We start from the raw sequence: 6,000 nt of genomic DNA, 5'->3' as shown, positions 1-6,000 counted from the left end.
TTTTGCTATCCCAAAAGATTTAAATGTCTGACACTTGGATCTCAAACCTGCAGTGCCTCTGAGGTGCACATTAGTGATTAAAGCCAGCACATGAGTATGTACAGCCCTGGGCAAGATCCTGAGAACTGGACACCACCAATATAACTTTAATCCTACATAGCAAAATTGGTTCACACACACACACACATCCATATAATCAATGAAAATGTTCAAAATACTGTAGTTTTCTTTGTCTTCTATTTAATTAAAATGAGTATAAAAATAGGGGGGCACGGTGGTGTAGTGGTTAGCACTGTTGCCTCACAGCAAGAAGGTCCGGGTTCGAGCCCTGTGGCCGGCGAGGGCCTTTCTGTGCGGAGTTTGCATGTTCTCCCCGTGTCCACGTGGGTTTCCTCCGGGTGCTCCGGTTTCCCCCACAGTCCAAAGACATGCAGGTTAGGTTAACTGGTGACTCTAATGGCCCTTTTCCACTACCCTTTTTCAGCTCGCTTCAGCTCACTTCAGCCCGACACGGCTCGCGTTTCGACTACCAAAAACCAGCACGACTCAGCTCGCTTCAGCCCTGCTTAGCCCCTAAAACTCGCACCGTTTTGGAGTAGGGCTGAAGCGAGCCAAACCGAGCCGAGTGAGGCTGGGGGCGTGAGCAGACACTCCCCTGTGCACTGATTGATGAGGAGGAGTGTCCTCACATGCCCACACACGCCCCGCGAGCGCGCTGGGATCTGTAAACACCGCAAACCCGGAAGGAGAATAATTACGAATTACGAGAATTTCTGAAGCCTTATGCGCCTCGCCTCATCTATACGCTCTTGCCAGTATCTGTCCGCGTTGTCGGTGACAACAAGCCACAGCACCAAGACCAGCAACACTAACGACTCCATGTCCTCCATGTTTATTGTTTACTATCCGGGTCGTGAGACTACCGCTTAAAAGCTCACTGATGTCACTGTTTGCGCTGCTTAACGACATCACCTGACGTCCACCCACTTTCGCTAACTCCACCTAATGTGTCCACCCACTTCCAGCCAGCACGGTTCAGCGCGGTTGTAGTCGAAATGCAACTCCAACAGCCCCGCTCAGCTCGACTCAGCCGCGTTTGTAGTGGAAAAGCGGCATAAATTGACCGTAGATGTGAATGTGAGTGTGAATGGTTGTCTGTGTCTAAATTGACCGTAGGTGTGAATGGTTGTCTATGTGTCAGCCCTGTGGTGACCTGGCGGCTTGTCCAGGGTGTACCCCGCCTTTCGCCCGTAGTCAGCTGGGATAGGCTCCAGCTTGCCTGCGACCCTGTAGAACAGGATAAAGCAGCTAGAGATAATGAGATAAGATGAGTATAAAAATAATCATGCACAAAACATTTACCAATTAGTTGATACATATTAGAGCAAATTAGAGCACAACAGTTGAAGAATTAGTGTATATTGTGATGATTTTTCAATGAACTATTGTATCTGTTTATATTTTTTTATTATCATTTCTATTTAGATTGATTTAGCAGTTTATTAAATAATAGGTATATCCAACACAGCTCATTTTAATCTATTACACGTGGATTATTTCAATGGGCTTTAAGGTTTCAAAAAGAACATTTTATAATATTTAGAGAGAAAGGGCAAGCTATATTTCGCAAACTATTAATGTCTCACAGACACAGTATCACTACTGTAGACAACATAGTTACATCTTTTCATAGGACACCAAGCAAATTTAGCTCTTATTATGAAATGAGGATTTGAATGTCAAATTGAATGCTCTTAAAAGTGGAAATAAGTGATAATATGAGCTTCAGCTTAACTTGCAAATCAATAGTGAGCTAGAATTCAGCAAGGTAAATACCCAGTTAGCAAACAGATGCACTTCCATCTTAGCCAATGTTTGATTATCTCCATGAAATGCTTAACTTGCATGTAAAACTGGAAGGCCATCCATCATGTTGTCAGTTTTATGCATGATTGAAGTCTAAACTCCACAGACATCATGCACACATCCCATTGTATATTTTACAGTTTGAGAGTTGATGTATCTAATGTACTGTTGCATTTAAAAAAAAAAAAACAAATAAACCAAACCAAACAAAAAGCCTATACTGCATGCTGTTTCCTTTGTCCAAAATCATGATCAACAAAGTTAGGATTAATGTTATGGTACTAATGAAGCACGCATCAGAAATCTGAATAAACACAAATTAGTAGACACTGTCTATCAGTTTCTTCACATTTTTAAGTAAATAAGTATCCTGGCCTTGTCATGATGTTGTGTGTGGGGGCGACATCAGTTCTCTTTTTAAAATGAAGTGTGTTATTGCTCTGTTTTGGCCAGTAGTTCTTACAAAACAAAGAAAGCTTGCCTGTAATTCACACAGCTACATTTATCCATCCATTATCCATAACCGCTTATCCTGTGCAGGGTCATGGGCAAGCCGGAGTCTATCCCAGCTGACTATTGAGGTATTTCACCTGACGTCACAGGGTCACGTGACGCCCCGGTGTCCGCCATTTTGGACGGCAAGCTAGCTAATGTCAACAACAGTAGCTAGTATGTTACTGTAGCAATGTTTACGTTCAGTCATTTGGATGACTGTTAAAACCTTTCAGTCTCAAGTTTTTCCTTTACTGGATTTACTAGTTTACTGAGCCAGCCAGCCCCGGAGCGCTAGCTAGCCGGCCAGCCAGCCCCGGAGCGCTAGCTAGCCGGCCAGCCAGCCCCGGAGCGCTAGCTAGCCGGCCAGCCAGCCCCGGAGCGCTAGCTAGCCGGCCAGCCAGCCCCGGAGCGCTAGCTAGCCGGCCAGCCAGCCCCGGAGCGCTAGCTAGCCGGCCAGCCAGCCCCGGAGCGCTAGCGCCAGCCAGCCCCGGAGCGCGCTCAGTAAACTAGGAAATACAGTAAAGGAAAAACTTATAATGGGCCATGTCTCAACAGACTAAGAAGTTATTTCAATGACATTTAATAACATTTTGTTTATCCTGAGGACCGAAAGTAAATGAAAATGTGAACAAATCTTAGCTGTCAGTGAACAATCCTGGTGGAAGCAGGTAAATGTCATTCTCTAAGCCTGCTAACCTCAATTTTTGCAAATACCTCTCCCTCTGCTCGCCTTGTAAATGCCCTACGTCGCTGGATAGTGAAGGTGTTTTCTGCATCTCGCTCCTTTTTCTTTTATGTTTTTCGTTTGTCGCCTTCCTCGCATTCAAACTGATTCGAGCCGTGCCGTCCAAAATGGCAGCATCACATGACTTGGTCACGTGAGTGAAATACCTCAATAGGCGAGAGGCAGGGTACACCCTGGGCAAGTCACCATATCATCACAGGGCTAACACATAGAGACAAACAACCATTCACACTCATGGCCAATTTAGAGTCATCAATTAATCTAACCTGCATGTCTTTGGACTTTGGGGGAAACCAGAGCACCTGGAAGAAACCCACACAGATACGGGGTGAACATGCAAACTCCACACAGAAAGGCCCCCGTCGGCCACTGGGCTTGAGCCCAGAATCTTCTTGCTATGAGGTGACAGTGCTAACTGCTACACCACCGTGCTGCCCTAGCTACATTTATGTAAAGTAAAATATTTATTTGTGTTGTGTATTTAATTAGCTAAGTATTTATTTCAACTAATATTGCTTTAACCAGTAAAATTAGCCTCAGCTTCTACAAAATAAAATCTAATTAATTAGAAATGTAACTAGACAGAATTGGTAAAAGCTTTGCTTTTCTTATTTGTCTTTTCTGTACCAGTACAATAATGCTTCAAACATGAAGTGGGTTAATAAAATGGCATATGTTATACAAAATGTGGGTAGAACAAAACAAACAAACAAAAAACTCCAAAAATGGTGCAGTATTGGAATGATCGCAGCTGGATGCTTGAAATCAATGAGCATGGAAGAACAATGAACATGCTTTTCCTCCTCATTCATAGTAAGGCTTCTGAATACAGTGTTGTGTGCAATTTTTTTTTACCATTTTAGTGATAAGGAAAAGATTTCTTAGTCAGACACAACCTCAGACCAACAGTTTTTATCTCGTCTCATCTCATTATCTCTAGCTGCTTTATCCTGTTCTATAGGGTCGCAGGCAAGCTGGAGCCTATCCCAGCTGACTACGGGCGAAAGGCAGGGTACACCCTGGACAAGTCGCCAGGTCATCACAGGGCTGACACATAGACACAGACAACCATTCACACCTACGGTCAATTTAGAGTCACCAGTTAACCTAACCTGCATGTCTTTGGACTGTGGGGGAAACCGGAGCACCCGGAGGAAACCCACGCGGACATGGGGAGAACATGCAAACTCTGCACAGAAAGGCCCTCGTTGGCCACGGGGCTCGAACCCGGACCTTCTTGCTGTGAGGCGACACTACACTCACTACACCACCGTGCCGCCCCTATTATTATTATTATTTATTATTATTATTATTATTATTATTATTATTATTATTAAATATTATTAATCATTCTTTAGTTGTCTGGAAAACTATAAAATCCAAAGACCCAAGCATAGTTCCAGCTTTTAAAAGTCTGATTAATGTCAAAAAGTGAAAAGGGAGGAAAATTTGCATTTAAAGATTTTATTCCAATTCCCCTGAAAGAAATTGCCTATCTCTGCAAATATAACCTAATAAATTATGGAAAATCAACATGATGAACGTTTAAGAATTATAATCATCGGCCACTTTATTAGGTACACCCATACACCTACAGTTTTATGCAGTTATCGAATCAGCCAATCCCTTGCCAGTAGCACAATGCATAAAATCATGCAGATACAAATCAAGAGATTCAGTTAATGTTCACTTCAAACATCAGAATGGGAAAAACTGTGATCTCTGTGACTTTCACTGTGGCATGGGTGTTGGTGCCAGATGGACTGGTTTGAGTATTTCAGAAACTGATGATCTCCTGGGGTTTTCGCACACAACAGTTTCTAGAGTTTACACAGAATGGTGCGAAAAACAAAAAAACATTATGTGAGCAACAGTTCTGTGAGTGGAAATGCCTTGTTGATAAGAGAGGTCAGAGGAAAGTGGCCAGGTTCATTCAAGCTGCCAGGAAGGATATAGTGATTCATATAATCACTTTTTACAACCGTGGTGAGCAGAAAAGCATCTCAGCATGCAACAGCAGAAGACCACATTGGGTTCCACTCCTGCCAGCCAAGAACAGGAATCTTACACTACGTTCAGACTGCAACCTGAAACGACCCATATCCGATTTGTTGTGAAATCCGATTTTTTTGTTAGGCCGTTCACATTACCAATTATATGAGACTTGTATGCGATCTCCAAAATGAACGGAAAATGACCCAAAAGTGTCCCGCATGCGCAAATTGACACGTAATAAGCACATCTACGTAATACGTAAACAAAAAAAAGCGCACTCTTCATGTTTAATGATTTCTTTGTTTGTTTGTTTGTTTGTTTAATTATCTGGTTAGTGTTAAAGTGTGAGGTCTCGTGTGTGTTTTTGTTTCTGAAATGAAATGAAAACGTGTAGCCTGGTAACGAGGGTTGACTCCTAAATGTCTCTCTAATTTCTATATAAGTGCACTACATGTTACTAGGAAGTAATGGATTTTTAAACTCTATATAGTGCACTCGAGCTTCAGTAGGCAGTCATTTGGGATACGGCCGCTGTATTACCAAACTCTTAATTCAGGCTTAATAATTTGCACATATTTATTTCGTCATATTAATAAACTTTTTCTACATTTTTATAAATATTTATTTAGATTGTTTATAGCCAGCTGAATTCTGCAACTTCTCTCAGCACTGGCTCAAGGTGCATAAACACCAGTGCAGTTTACGATGGAGATGAGGCGAGACCTGGCGATGTGGTTTTTGTGGTGGCGGCTAATGAGACCGAAGGTGTCAAATTACTGGAAATTTCCAGAACAATTTTATAATCTTGTAATACAGGATGGTTTAAGTTATAAATCAGTTATAGAAACTGTTTTATTTAATAAGGCTAACAGATAAACATCCAGGTCCCTACCAAATCC

The sequence above is a fragment of the Neoarius graeffei genome, chromosome 4 (assembly GCF_027579695.1).
Source record: "Neoarius graeffei isolate fNeoGra1 chromosome 4, fNeoGra1.pri, whole genome shotgun sequence".
Lineage (NCBI taxonomy): Eukaryota > Metazoa > Chordata > Actinopteri > Siluriformes > Ariidae > Neoarius > Neoarius graeffei.
This window is presented reverse-complemented; position numbering follows the sequence as displayed.